Here is a 16541-nt window from a genome sequence, read left to right as displayed (position 1 = left end):
AGGGGATGCTAAGGGTCTCAAACAATACTGTGGAAAAAACTAAACTCTCAAATGTAGTGTAAAGAGAAAGAGGAAGTGGACCAAGCCAAAGGAGAGAGGGAAAGCACAAGAAAGAATACCCATCAGCCCACCTGTGGGCGGAACCTCATCATCTGGGTTTTAGAGATGTAAACTGGTATCCACTAGATCCCTGCTTGAATGTTTTTTTCAAGGGATGCTAGTAAAGGATCCACCAGTGAGAAGGACAGCCGACAGGTTGTGTTAGTGGGCTGAGGGAAAAAGGGGGGAGGGGGGTTTCAGTGCTCAGAAAGTGAAGAATAATGTTAAAAAGGCCTGTTGTGATGCCAAAGAACAACTTTATTAAGGGTGACCATCATAACGGCATGATTAAAAGCAGAGTGGTGATAGTATGGAAGGAATTACTATCAGTTAGAGATGTTAACTGGTCAACATGTTTTAGCCTCAGTAGGCTTTCATCAGGACCTAAGAAATACACTACTGCAAAAGTGGATCGAAGAGTACCACGAGTGAAAAATAATAATGATAATGTAGACCTACCGGTAAAAGTTTTTTACTCTATGGTAGTCTCATTCTTATGTGACAGACACTCTCCTAAGGAAAAGAAAAGAGAGAAATGCACACAAGGTAGAAACATTTGTAAGCATTTTCAAATAACATACATGTTGAGTTCCACAGTATAATACATTTTAACTCACCCATAAATTTTATGGAGAAGACCCCACCTCGCCTGGCAATCGCTCAGGTCAAAAGAGGCCACGCTCTAAACATAGAAATTGAAGACATGAAAAAAGAGATTTCCTTTCACATGTGTGGATTGTCGCCAGAAAGTGCGTCATAAAAAACTATAAGTGATGCTCAAAGTAGGAAGCAAATGATGGCAAGAAATACAGCTGGAAGAGCACATGAATCAACTCAAAGCTGAAACGTCTCTCATTAGTGTGCTTTGATTTTTCAGCGTTTGAATTTAGAGTCAGGTACTCTGACTTTGCAAAGTCAGAAAATGTACCTCCATTAGCAATTGTATATACTTGTATGCAGATAATTAGAGAGCAGAGGGACACAGAACCCTTGAACAATTGTCAATAAAGTGTCTCCTGCATGCTGGAAAGATCGAAAAAATACTTTAAAGCTGACCAAATTAGAGCAAGGCTCATGTTCCAACAAGTCTGGAGCTCAATTGAGACATTTCTGGTAAGAGAATCTAGAGCTCACAAAAAGGGAAAAACGAGCCACGGTTGTATCACCCACCTGTCCGTCGTTGCCTCGGTTCTATCTTCTGAGCCGAGGGGAAGGTGGTGAACCAACCCGTGTGGTTCGAATAAAAGGGCCAGTGGCGGATCAAAGAGGAACCACATTGTTATCGCTATCCAGAATTACTGAGGCTGATTGGTTCGGTAACATATCGATAAAGACTCCCACTTGATTGGTTGGAAGTGGGGCTATCATGAACACTTCGTATCCATGGTAATCCTTAACGATTGGTCCAGGATAGAGACCGGAAACAAACTAAGTGTTTCCGGTGCCGTGTCACTATAGTCGTTTGTGTTGAAGTTTGGCGGCAGATTGCGGACCAGATTGAGAGTTGGTGTGCAGACCAGGATAGAGAACGGAAACAAACTAAGTGTTTCCGGTACCGCGTCACTCTAGTCGTTTATGTTGGAGTTTGGCGGCAGATTGCGGACCAGATTGAGAGTTGGTGTGCAGACCAGGAAACGGAAACAGTCTATGTATTTCCGGTACACTGTGACTTAAATCGCGTGTGTTGGAGTTTAGGCAGGTCGTCTAAAAGCAAAACCTCTATGAGGCATTGGGTATTTGTGTTTTTCCCTGTCTTCACCCTTCTAGATGCACACATGTTTCTCAAGTCCTGAAATGAGAGATGGTCAGACTTAGTAAGCAAGGAGCCACTAGCTTCTGTCATAGAAGACATACTGGTGTTATGTGGTGTAGGTACCTACCTAACATAGTGGGAACTACTAAACTCTCTTGAATTGGAAAAAGGGTGTGCTAGACCCTTGACTTACCCAACTCTAAGTTTAGTAGAACTTACTTTATTCTAGACTTGATTTATATGTACCTAAGTACCTTTACTGGTTTTCAGTTAGTCACTCAATGAGATTATCTGGTAAAACAATAGCAAGCTTGAATCCCATCGCTGCCACCAATGTGAGAAGTTGACCTGGTATATGCTGACCACTAATTATAGTGGGCACCTTGTACCATTCCAAACAACCCTTGTTAATGATCAGGTTAAAGATAACTTTTATTGAAAGCTATCCTAGTGGTAGCTATGGAGAGAAGCCTTCAGGCTAAATCTCAAAGGAATGTGAGGGAGCTTGTTTTACCAGTCTATAACCTCTTGAATGACCAAATGAAAGGAGTACCACACAAGGTATATATAAAATATATGTATTTATTTCTAAACACTCTCTACTAACCTCTTTATGAGATTAGAAAACAAGGCACACAATATTACAGTACTAGAACGACAGTAAATTGCATAATACACAGTGGGCCCCAGGGGGAGACCAAACCATATTCTAAGAAAGTGATATACAACCATGACTTGACTAGAGACAGTGCATAGAGCTTGTAGAATCGCTGGGACCACAAGAACAAACCCAAGGTAATGACACAGGGGACCAACGGCGGACGTGTGCAGTGTGAGGACACAGCAGCGAGCTCCGCACAATCCTGGGGGAAAGTTGCGGTTGGAATTTTAAAGAATAAGGAATCTTAGGAGAGGACTTTGAGAAAACCCTTTCACACTTAGATGGTTCTAAGGCCAGCACCAATGTGAGCACCGGAGTACTTGTGTAACCTAACCCAGGGAAGCCGGGTGCATAGGTGTCAAATGGTGTCGGGATTCTTCGTCGTTTTCAATGGCGAGATGCTGCAAAGTGCTGCTGCTGTGAAGAGGAAAAGTGTCCGGTGTGATCTAAGCCTTGATCAAAGCTGAGAAGAACCTGAAAGCAGAGAAGACAGAGTCTGGGTCACTTGCCAGTGACCAGGGGTTTGGTAGGCGAATGCCCACCGATGTCGGGTGCTTCAGGTGAGAAGAGGTGATGTTTGACTCTGCAGCCACAGGGACCAGGCGACATCCATGATGGCCAAGGTCCACAGGCAAGCTCTCCCACGAAGGATGCCGAGTGCTGGGGGGGGTCAGTGTCCGTATTGAATACCAACAAGCCTTAGCAACTGCAACCCATGTGGTCAGGGAAAAGATGCTTTGGTGAGGCCCAGCAAGGTCCTGGCACCCCCGAAGTGATCGAGAGCCAGAGCATGTCTGGAGCAACCAGGAAAGCCCATTGAAAATTAAAGTTCCCTTCTCAGGGACCCCGAGGTCGACGGACAAGGGATCCCGAAGGGACCTCGAGAGGAATCCCAAAACACCAGCCTATGGAACACTTGTGGAGTGTAGGCCAGTAACCTTCAGTGGAATCACTGCTTGGGGTCTGGACTACTAGAAGCCCAAAGCACAGCTTCAGGGGTTGCCAGAATGCAGATGCTTCTGCAAATGGACAGGGTGCCCAGGGGTTCGGGTTGCACGATCCTCACAAAGGAAACGGGTCTCAGGTTTGTTGAGCACACTAGTCAACCTCTGGGACACTTGGAAACCCACCTCCTGTGTTGCAAAAGTCTTCAGAGTCCTCAGGATCTTCAGAGTTGCAAACTGGTCAGTTGCATATTTGGTGCCTGCTTAGCAGGGGAGTAACTCCTTTACTCCAAGAGAGATTCTTCAGTCCTCTAGCGCAGTGTAGATCATCAAAGTTCTTGGTTTCTGGAGCAGAGATTCATCCAGGTAAATCTAAAGTCCTATACCCAAGGAAGGGGTGGGACAAACTCCGGGGACCCACCTACGGGAGGGTCAGGACTGAGGGGAGGCTACACCCATATCCTTTGTCCAGTATCGTGTCAGACCAGTGGCTGATAGCCCCTGCAACTGGTTTGAGCTGGACTATGCACAGGGACACCAAATGTGCCCCCAGTGCAGACATCAAAGCACACTTGAAGTGCACCCACACAGCCCCAATACACTAAAGCCTGTCTGGGAGGTGGTAACACATCCCTGTGGCAGGAAACCTATTGTCCAGCCTTCCCCTGACGGAGTATCATCTAGCAGCAGGAGAGCAGACTTGTGTCTGTGGCTGGCAGCATCCATCTTGTGATGCCAAGGTCGAGAAAGCTGGTACTGGGTGTACCGGTGCTGTCATATTTCTCACTCTAGGAGGGCGTAATCATACCCAACACACCAGTTACTGGTGTGGAGGTATGATTCGAAGGTGTTTGACACAGGGGCGTAGCTAGAGCTTGTGGCGCCCAGGGCTATCCCTCAGATTGCCCCCCCTTTGGTGGGGGCGGATGGGGGGAGTGCTGGGGGAAAAGGACGGTAAGCACTTGAAAGATGTCCGAGACACACGGTATAGCTGCTAATAGTTACCTCGGTCATTACCGTAAGAAATCAAAAATAATCGGATAAGGTACTCCAGAATATAGATACTCCTACTAAAAATGACAACATTGTTTAAAAGGACTCCCACACACATTTTGTGGCATGCTTCATCATGGATTCCCACAATCAGATGCATCTGGTTGGACTCAACCTTGAAGAGAGCACTTTATACTACAAGTATGAGGGATCTAGAAAAGAATAAAATTACCTCTGCTAAGGTTAAAAGTTAAAAGAGAAGTGATACGTAGAGATAATAATTACTCCAGCATTATAAGTCTGTAGGTCTACATACTATGGCCTTTGTCAGAAACCAGAGTTCCCCACTTAATGTACATTCCCAAAGCAGACATGAATATCACTTTGTGGAGGGGAGACTTATAATAAGGATTCACTTATACATACATATATTCTCTGGGTGCAGTAAACTGGAGTTTTAGCTGCATAAGTATGGGGTTTCCGAAATGGAGAATTACTCTTAGTAGCATGATGAGGACAATATTATTTTAGATACATCGTGCAAGTGCAAGTGATCCACGGCAAACCACACTTGGAGCTGAAAACCTGATGGCGATAAGACACAAATAAAGGACATATGTCGAACAGTAATGTAGGCCTGTAGGTGTTAGAGTAACATTACCCCAGTAGGGTTTAATATGGTCCAATATGGGTGGAGGGAGAAAGGCGTCCCTGTAGTCATAAGCTGCAGGGGCTTCTGTAGTCAGGATTAATCTATCCAATTACTTTTTATTTCTTATGGTTGGCTATATTTTTGTGGCATATACATGTATTAGGTTTTCCCAAAGTTAACCCTTGGTGGGTAGGTGTTCCCCACATTTGCTAAGTCGGAACTTGGTGGGCAGGTTTCTTCAGCATTTCCAAAGTCACAACTTTGAGGGTAGTAGATGCTCCCAACATTTTCAACGTGAGATGATTGTGGGAAGTTATTCCCAACATTTTTGAGTGTTGGGAAGATTGCAGACACACCACATACTCTGGCAATTCCAAATTTACCATGGGTCAGTCATGCCTACTGGTCAACACTACAAGTGGTATAGGCAATCATACCTTCAACGCCTCAGAATAGGGGACTCAGAGTAACATAGTCACCAAAAAAGGTAACATTATCATAATATTGCGTCACTATTTTTCCCAATTGATAATAAGAGAGGGCAAACAAGAAAGGCAGGACCAGGCAACTTAGGCAAACAGAATGCAGAGAACTTCCAGGCCAGTTATTATTATTTTTTTAAAAATCTTGTTATTAAACAGTTGCTCAGTATAGAACCACATGGTTGATCGATATATTGCATTAGGTAAAAAGACACAGCACGTTTACAGTCTTTGGTAGGATAAAATAGAAATGTACAACATACATTTGTATAATCAACACAGTATGGGGATGTCCAGTACATGTTGGAGTCCATACCACAGAGCATAGCTCGCCCAGTTATGGAAACCACTCACCATCCCCTGTAGGCACTCCATTGTTCCCAGACCTTCTCCCATTTCTTTGGGCTGTGGCTCTGATACACCAGCCGCTCTGCCTGTTGGCACCAGTCCAAATTGGATTCCCATTTGCAACACACAGGGCCGACTCACTCCCCAGGCCCTTGCGATATTGCGTTAGTGACCCCAGCAGGCACTGCATGTAAGCCATATATATATTTTGGTATTTGGACCAGCCCTCCTCACCCGTTATATTAAGGAGATGCCACCAAGGATCTAGCAGCACTGTGAGCATTGTGACCTGGACCATAACATGTGTCACCAGTGTTGACGCACTGCAGGCCTGGGCTGGCACTGCACCTCTTTGTAAATAAATAAAAAACGAAAACTAAGCTGCATCAATATTTCATGGTGCTTAAGAAGAACTCGGTAAGGAACATACTTTAATTTCATAAATAAACTTGATGCTCAATATATGCAGGGTGGTATAATTAAAGTGTTTAGGTTACAAATCAAGAATGCAAAGCTCAACTCACAGCAGGGCAAAGTCTCAAGTTAGAGCTTTGTGGCGTCACGATTTATGAAACGACATCACATTCTTTGAAACACAACACACCTCCAACACGTTCAAAGTGTGCCCTGGTCCTTCCGCAGCATGGGACTTACTTTGTGCTACTGCAGGGGGGAACTGATCTCCAAGAGTGCTGCCAGCCCATAGAAAAGGGACTACTGTCACCACAAGACTCAGCTCCTGCATCAGAGCAGAAGGGGTTGGGGGACATTGACCTCCAATGTGCTTAAAGCGGACCATGGCCTTTCCACAGCGCTAGACTTACTTTGTGCAACTGCAAGGGGGAGCTGATCCCCATCAGCTCTGCTGGCCCTAGGAAGGGGACTACTATCACCACAACATGGTGCGGACCGTGCCGTGCAATCATTCTAAACCACCTAATGCGTGATACTTGACAGGACTGTGAATAGCAGGGGTCCATTCCTAATCCTAGGCTAGGAAAATGCAGAACACTGTGGCAAAGGTTTGAGGGCGGGACTCCTTGTACCTGGGGTAAAAGGAAGGTGGGCGCTATATATAATGTTGGAAAATAGAAATGGGGCTGTGCCCACAGGCGGAAGATAGTACACTGTAATTGGAGAGAGTAGTGGTGGACGATGCTCTAGGTGTAGGTTGATAGTGGGCACCACACCAAAAAGAAGCTCTCTGCCTCACTGCCGTTTATTTAATGTCTACACTCCTTTGCAAATCACTTGTGTGATATTCAGACAGCCATAGTGATATCATCAACTTGCTTCATTACAGCTCTGACCACCGGGGTGAGATACGTTCTCTGAAAAATAAAGAAAGCTTGTTGAGGCAATGAAACAGCGCTCGGCGACACAGAGGGCTGTAATACCTTGCCACCTCTCTGATCTATCAGATGACTCGGCACTGAATCATCCCAGTGCGCTCATCCACGTCGCACAGTTCAGATCTCCGAGTCTAGCCCGGGTACCGGGCCTCGTATATCTAACCAAAATCCAGTTATAGAACATTGCTGGTGGGTGGCACTCATGCCACCTAATTACTAGCTTTTCAGCCTTGCCGCCACAAGAAGCTGTCTAACCGGTTTAACTCCATTTGGTTTTCGCCGCATTTACTATATGGAAGCAATATTTCCACAATAAACTGAGTAGAGGAGGGTACATGGGTGCATTGTTTGCGAAACCAACTGCTGCACCAACTCATTCATTAACTTCAACTCAATTTGAATTGCCCAGGCACAGTTTCTAGTGTTTACAATATGGGTAGGACGGTTTCTAAATTAATTCTCTCTCACCTTATGAATTAGTCTGAGTCTGAAAAGTGCCTACAAAAGCCAGAATCAATGGACTCCTCGACACGACGAGAGCATAGCGGTGAGCGCGTAATGCGTCACTGCTACGTTCTGAACCCGAGGCGAGGGCTGGCCAAAAATGTCCATTGCAGGGCCGTCATTGGTTGCGCTCTCGTGCACCGCGCACGCTACACCTGATTGACGGCCCTGCAAGACTCTGAGCGAGGCTGGAGGAGGGAGCGACTGGACTCGGAGGACATCATGGAGTTCTGGACTTTTTTTGGTTCCGTCCAGAGGTGTCAGGGAACAACACCCAAAGACCCCGGAGTTCCACCTGCCTTGGTGCGCAAATGAACAGAAACACGGGCTTCTCGATGGTGGCGTCAAAGACCAAAGGTTTATTACTGCAGGGACACAGAAGTCACAGAAACTACGCATGGGCAGTAACCAGGAGCCTGTTCGATTTGTACATTGAGGGTTGCTCCTTATATACTAAAAATTGTGCTTCAGGCAAATATTTCACATGTCAGTACATTCCTAAACCTTTGTATCTTAAACAATAAATATTTGGCATTACACAGGAACTGTCGATAATATCTGATGCCAAACATCACGAAGAGGGGTTCCCACTAGTCCATCACAATCCCTTGTCAATATTGCATTCAAGAGCCGGACCGCCTCATCGTAAAGTTCGTTACCTCCCCCTAATAAAGGCCCAGAAGGAAAGGAGCAGAGCCAGGTGCAGGAGATAGAAAAGCGGGATAAGAGATGTTTGTGGGTTGTAAATGGGCAAGGTTACCGGCTTCGGCCGCCTAATCATGATCGGGACAATGGACACGAGAACCAGTTCAGGTGGGCTGGCCTCGGGCAGAGGAGGCAGCCTTTGTCAAGTCATGTAGCTACAGTGTGATCTGGTTTAAGGTGCACGTGTCATGAAAGAGGTGAATCTCCGGCTAAGGCTACGTGTCCTTAATCGAAATGAAGTGATCAGAGGTTATTGCGTATGTGAGGGCAAGAAACACAAAATGGCGGACATGATCTAAGATGGATGCCGTGGGTAGATCAGAAATGTGTTCATAACAGGAGTGCTCTTGCTCGTATCGTAGCGAAAACACCAGGATATGCTAAATGGATCATTTGCGGTTCGCTGATACTAATATTATGTATTTCCGACAAACTTGAAAACACGGGTTCAAATCGTCACGGAACCTCAGACCCTCCTTTTGCCCTTACATAGGCAATTACTCAGTCTATATCAGAGTCTAGTTCTATACTCATAAGGTCAGTGACATGTTGTTGTATCATCATCCTTTCTCGTGCCTTTTCTCCAAACGCAGGTGGTTTTCTGAGACAAGTTGCAGCGCAAAAACTACACAGAGCAGGACCACACTGGATAATCAGGCAGCATGAGAATAGGAATACTAAGATGACACCGATGACCATTAGAACCTTCCATCCCCACGCTGAGATCAGAGTCCAAAACCACTCCATAAAGGACCAGTTTCCCTTGTCTACATGTATAGAGTCGGAAATCTTGTGTAGCTTAGAGATCGCCTCATAGACTGCTGGAGCATTATTAGGAATAAAGACACAGCAGCTCGATTGGATCATTCTGCATACCCCACCTCGATCTGCAAGTATAACATCTAGAACCATACGGTTCTGCAACGTCATGAGTCTATCCGCCTGAAGCTCAGCTGTCAAATTGCTAAGGGCACCAGCAGTTTCAGTAATAGTAGATTCAACTACCCGTGTTAGCTGACGTATGTTTCTACTATTGGCCATAGGCCCCCAGAACGGAAGGAAGCCTTTGAAGAAGTCCCCAGCTTCCTGACCAGCAGTATCTTCCTTGCTGAAGACACCTCTCGCTATTCTGGTTCTGTGGTAATCAGATGAAGCAGTGTATGTTGGAGGCAACAATCGAGCAATATAACATGAACCTGAAAAGTCAGCAGGCAACCATGTATAAGCTTGGTCTCGACAAATGAAATAGGTACCCCTAGCAGTAAGGAAGGCAGGGGAAGAGTTAGCCGGAAACACATAAGTCTCAATGCACTCACTCCTCCCTAGCTGAGCTCTCGGATTTCTCCCATTCCCTTGCAAACAGACCTGACCTCGGTGAGGTACGACCCAGATTGGAGTTGAGCTTTTACGCTTGCTTTCTCCTAAACTAAGGCGATACTCTGAAGTATTCCAACTTAAATACACTCGTAGTTCGTCTCTAGGGTATGATGGAGTATTATTGACATCCTTGATCATGTCAATAATTCCTTGGACTAAAGCTTTGTTGGCAGAGTTATATCTAGTGGAACGTGGTGGACGCGGAGGATAGGTCTCAAGGGCATAAGCAAAGATGGTTTGAAGGGCCTGAAATGATCCATTGTAGCTAAAAGGCAAAACCAGATAGGGAATACCCTTATCCATAGTGTGGGGTATCAAGCCACACACCCAGCAGTCTGTAGTGTTAACTACCAATTGGCGTTGGTGCAAGAGCTGTACAAAAGTGTTGTTAATGAACTCTGTGCGTCGGGCTTGCTCATGTTCAGGAAACGAGTGAAAAGAGTGTATAGAAGAAACAGTAGAAATGGCAGGATCAAGGGGAGGTACTGTAGTAACTGGCACAAAAATCAGATTTATACTAAAGACGATTCCACCCACCAATGTTGCTAAAATAATCAAAAATGTAACGGCACATTGCATCAAAAAGCATTTGCTACGAAGAATTCTGTACAGTCTGTTTCTGCGAACATAAATCACATTTTCTCGTTGCAGCGCAGGAAGCTCCATCTTCTACAATCCGCTCGCGACCACTGATGATGTGTACGTAGATGAAAATGCCTCTGTCAGCCCTGGGAGTTCCCAGAACCAACAGAAAGATCGACCTTGTGTCAGACCCCTGCAGATTCAAACTAGGCACACAGCCACGACCCTACGGCTACCCAGACGGCAAGGCAATTTTAAAAAATAATAAACAATAGTAAACTTCCTGGCTGAAGGCAAATGTTCAATATATCAAAATCACAATATGCAGTTGCCTGCTTTATTTGTCCATGTTACGTTTTCTCAGGTTGTATCTCTGCTTCGCAGGTATTGTCTGATCGGAAAATAGTGTATCACTAGCAGCTGTTGCAGTGTTTAAGTTCGCAGATAGCAAAGTGTCTTCTGATGCTGGAGACAAATGTTCAGTGTTTGAAAGAGTCTTTTCAGAAGGAGAGTCAGATTTTGGAGTGTCAGTAATCAATTCGGCATCGCTGAAAGGGATGAACTTCGGTGTGCTTTCAGTTTCGGAGGCACCAATTCCCTTTTTCACCCAGTCGTCGTAAGGTAGCGGCAAGGGTACACGCTTAACATGAGATGCGTGCACCCAATGCTTGCGGCCAGCTACACGAACTGCTGTCCTCGTTGTCAGTAAGATCTGAAAGGGCCCCACAAATCTTGGTTGAAGGTTCTTCGTCCTCGCGAAGTTCTTGATGACAACCAGATCTCCTGGTTTCAGCTGATGCCCTGGACTCTCCGGAGGTTTTGGCAAAGCATCGAAAACCTGTTGATGAATAAGACTCAATTTAGCAGTCAAGTCGTAAAGGTAGTCTATCAACATAGGATATTCTATAGACTTAAATTCCTTAGGCCTTGGCACACCCCAGATATTTGTTGGGCGGCCAAAGACTATCTCGTATGGGCTAAACCCCACTCTAGAATGTACAGTTGCTCTTGTTGATAACAAAGCCAAAGGAAGTGCGTCTGGCCAGGCTAAACCTGTGGATGCTTGTATTTTAGCTATCTTCAGTTTGAGGGTACCATTGTAACCCTCCACTAAACCAGCTGACTGGGGATGGTTTGCACTGTGAAATTTCTGTTTCAAACCTAGGCCTGCACATACACTCTGCATAACTTTCCCTATAAACTCACTTCCGTTATCTGACCATACAATCCGTGGCATTCCAAATCTAGGGAAATATTCTTTGAGAAGAATTTTGGCAGTTGATAAGGCAGTATTGTCCTTCAGTGGGTATGCTTCTATCCACCTGGAAAAAGCACAAACCACCACCAAGACATATTTTAAATTATTACAGCGTTCCATGTGAATGAAGTCTAACTGAATCACTTCAAAAGGGCAGGAAGGAGGAGCGAAATGACCAGCTGGAGTTGGAGTTCCCTTGCCAGGATTATGCATCAAGCACACCATACAATTTTTCACCACTCTCTCTGCACACTTACTGATTCCCTCATTTTTCCAGACCGGAGCCAACATCTTACATATCCCTTTAGAACATATATGCGCTACTCCATGCGCCATTGTCACTACTGCAAGCACATACGCATCCGGCAACATCCAACGCTGCTGCTCTGTCAAATCAATCCAACATCCATTCGAGTCCAACTTGCCCGTACTCTCTCTCCATACACGTTTCTCTTCCTCAGTTGCTTCTCTCTGAATCTCTTTCACACTTTCCATTGTATCTTCACACATCCCAGACTCAGCGATCCATCTTGCAGACGTTGCAACATACATTCTACTCATCATGTCTCTAGCTGTCTGTTTAGCAATTTCATCAGCAAAAGCATTCCCACGTCCAACATCATCCGTGATTGCTTTATGAGCACTGCACTTTACAATTGCAACTTCAGTCGGCAAGGTTAGAGATTCCAACAAGTCGTTAACTAGCTGACCATGTTGAATCTTAGTCCCATGGGACGTAATGAAACCTCTTTCTCTCCACAACCGGCCAAAACTATGGGCCACGCCAAATGCGTACTGACTATCTGTGAATACATTCACTCTCTTTCCCTCAGCTAAAACACATGCTCTCGTTAGAGCTATTAATTCTGCAGCTTGGGCAGAATTCTGACTCACTCTTGCAGTCTCCACAATCGTCTTCAACGTCGTTACCGCGTAAGCAGCAGTCACATCACCATTCTCCAATTTAAAACATGACCCGTCCACATACAGCGTACCATCCGGATCGGATAACGAAGTATCTTTCAAATCGATGCGTCCTTTTGTCTCTTCCTCCGTTTTAAAACAGCAGTCATGTGGCTCAGAATCACTCGACTCTTGATCAGTCGGCAACAGCGTTGCTGGATTCAATACATTACATCTTTTGATCTGAATATGACTCGCTAGTAATGTCAGCTCGTAACCAGATAATCTCGCACTAGTAAGGTGTTGTGTCTTCGTTCGGTTCATGAGTGTATCCACTGCATGAGGAACCATGACCACTAGCATGTTGTTCATCACCAAACCAGCAGATTGCCGAATGGAAGCCGCAGCTGCCGCTGTAGCTCTCAAACAACTAGGCAACGCTCTAGCTACCGGATCTAATGTTGATGAGAAATACGCACAAGGGCGTTGTTTATCACCAAACTTCTGTGTCAGGACACTCAACGCGCAACCTTCTCTCTCGTGAACGTAGAGCGTGAATGGCTTACTGTAATCAGGTGTACCCAATACAGGAGCTGAACACAAAGCTTTTCGTAATTCAGTAAAACTCTCTTGACATTCATCAGACCATGGCACCGGACTCGGAACATTTTTCCCAGTCAAAGCTACCAATGGTTTCGCTAAAAGAGAAAAATTTGGAATCCACTGCCTACAGTAGGAGGTAATACCTAAAAAGGCACGTACTTCTCTCTGTGTGCGTGGAACACTCATTTGCGTAATTGCTTTTATTCTTTCTGGGGTCAACTTCCTTCCCTCCTTTGACAAGAGATGACCTAGGTAGGTCACTTCTTGGCAGCAGTATTGCATCTTGGAAGGTGATACCTTGTGATTCAAATCAGACAAATGATGCAATAACGATACTGTAGCTGCTTTGCAAGTTTCCTTGTCATCGGCAGCCACTAAAAGATCGTCTACGTACTGTACTAGGGCAGAACCTGGAGGAAGGACAAAAGAATCTAGCTGGCTTTTTAATGCTTGACTATAAATAGATGGACTTTCACAGTAGCCCTGTGGAGCGCGTTTAAATCTGAAACTTCGACCTCCTAGACAGAAGCCAAAAATGTCTCTGCTTTCCTCGGCTATCGGAATGCTGAAAAAGGCATTCTTCAAGTCGATGACTGAGAACCAAGTGGCTGTAGCAGGAATCAATGTTAACAATGCAGTAATGTCTGGAACCACAGGAAATTGCGGAACCACAATTTTATTAACTTCCCTAAGGTCTATGACAAACCTGTACACTGGAGGTTTCGTAGGATCAGTTCGTTTCAGAATCGGCAACACAGGACTATTACAAACATTTCCTCGAGTTTCTTCAACCACACCTTTCTTAATCAAATCTTGCACAATCAATAAAAGTGCACGTTCTCCTTCACTAGATATTTTATATTGGGGAATTCTTGGAAATTTTACATTTGCTTTCAAAGTTACTACATACGGTGGTATTTCTAAAAGGCCTACATCATTAGGACCAGTCGCCCAAAGAGAATCAGGGAGTGAGCGCAGCTCTGGCGGGAGTGCGTCCATTGACAAGTACATCGGAGAAGTGATTCTTTTACCCAAAGTAAGCTGTACCCCTTCCGGAGAACAGCACAATGTCGCATATAGTCGTTTTAACAAATCTAAACCAAGCAGATTTTCATTACAACCTGTTGTCAAAATCAAGGGTGCTTTCAATTGACACGGTCCAACAGAAATAGACAAAGGACCAGATATCGGGATGTAAACAGGGGCGCCTGAAAAACCTACGGAAACATTTGTTGAGCCGGACAAAGGTGCGCCAGGGAGTTTCGCATGAATGATAGAACTTTTTGCGGCACCAGTATCCAACAGAAACGGTTCGACTACACCTGATGTTGCTACTGCGACATAAGGCCCACTCTGATCCACTGGAACTGATACTACTCCCTCTCTCTGTCCATGGCTGTCCTAGTACCCATTTTGCTGAAATCCCTCATCCACTTCACAATAATCTTCAACAAGATATTGCTGAGATCTATTTTGTTGAGCTGACTGTACATTTCGTTGATCAAAGTGATTGGAGGGACGATCATTCGTTTGCGGAGGCATAGCACCTCGCCCTCGACCTCTAGAATTCTGCACAAAACCACCACGACCTCTCTGAGCTGCTGCTGCATTATTTTGCGCTAAGATTGGACATTCATTTTTGTAGTGACCCTCTTTCTTACAGTACGCACACTGATTCCACTGGTATTGGGGCCTGGTTGAACTATAATCTGTCCTCTGATACGAATTTTGTTGCATATTAGTCTGATTCGTGCGAGGCGGATACGCCTGTTGTAAAAGAACTTTAGTCTTTAAATCTTTCGTTTTCTTCTCTGATTTTTCCTTTTCCTCTTTATCCCTATTTTCGTAGTATTGTGCAGTCGCAAGTATTTGCGCAGTTGTGGAAACAGCCCACGCGCTCTCTGAATCCTTTAATTTATTGCATAACTCAGGTAACAAATTATGCACAAATTTATCGACAAACAGTCTCTGTCCTCCTTCAGTGCTCATATCCTGACCACTATGATCTACAAAAGTCTCTTCGAACCTTGTGAAGAAGTCGGAGACACTTTCATCTTTCTTTTGCTTGCATGCGGATAATTTATCCCAATTAACACGCAACGCAGGCATCAGAGTCTTCATTAAGTCAATTATTCTACCTGGAAGATTAGCAATTAGGGGTTCGGGTTTTGCACCACCCGTTTGCTGACCATCCGCTGCAGTGATAGCTGCCCAATCACCACCTAAGGCTACTTGATGATCCTCCCTACGAATTTTAGCCCACACTGGTTGTGGAACTACATTGCCAAATAACATATCGATGTCTGCTAAGTTCATTATACAAGCCTCAACTGTCTGTGTTAATTCCTTGTAATATCCAGCTGGATTTTTACGCGGATCTGGCAAGGCCTGTTTCACCGCTAGCACTTCAGCTCGCTTCCATGGAATGTGTATCCACACTCGTTGGAACTGTGCTGGAGCAGCTGCAATACCCGCATTATCATCACATTGTATTGCTTCGCGCCAAATTGGAGGAACCTCCCTCATAGGATATTGGCGACTTGGCTTCATTTTACCTTTCTCTAAATCTCTCGGCGAACGAAGAGATGGATCATTCCTAAAACTTAAAATAAGTTCCATCGCTTCTTTTATATTATCACCCACTATCATTCCTGCAGCAAACTCTTTTTGAATTTTAATTAAATCTTCCAAGTCTGATTCAACATCATCTTCCTCTATTTCCTCACGTAACAACGAGCACATCTCATCAAAGACGTACCGTTGCGTTGGTTCCTTCCACTGCATAAACGTATCTAGTACATCTCTCGTACTATATCTTCTAACTTTCGTAATCCATCTGAGAGCCGTGGAATCTAAAACTCCCCGTTCTTCAGTACTTGGTAGCTGACTACGTCTCTGAACTGAATCAGAAGTAGGAGTCTTAATTAAAGATTTATATAAAGGAGACAGTATATTAGCAACAGAATCAGTTATTTTTCGACGTACAGAAAGTGGAGTTAACACACTTGCAGACGTAGAGAACACAGTAGAGGTAGGAACAGATAGCGAGGCAGTAGGAGTATCGAGAAAAATAGTTTGTGATGTAGTAGGTGTAAGCGAGACAGATACAGGTATAGAAGTCGGCAACCCAGGAAGAGGAGGAGCCGTAGGAATATTCACATTAACCACAGGAGGTACAGGAACTTGATTCTGAGGAACAAGAACACCAGGTTGTCCAGCAACCGGCAATTGGACATTCGGTACAAGTTGGGCCGTAGCACCTTGTGCATACGGTGGAGGTGACTGTAACAGATAAGACAACAGAGGATCGTTTTCGGGATCCTCC

Source organism: Lissotriton vulgaris, chromosome 2_1 (genome assembly GCF_964263255.1).
Source record: "Lissotriton vulgaris chromosome 2_1, aLisVul1.2, whole genome shotgun sequence".
Taxonomy (NCBI): domain Eukaryota; kingdom Metazoa; phylum Chordata; class Amphibia; order Caudata; family Salamandridae; genus Lissotriton; species Lissotriton vulgaris.
This window is presented reverse-complemented; position numbering follows the sequence as displayed.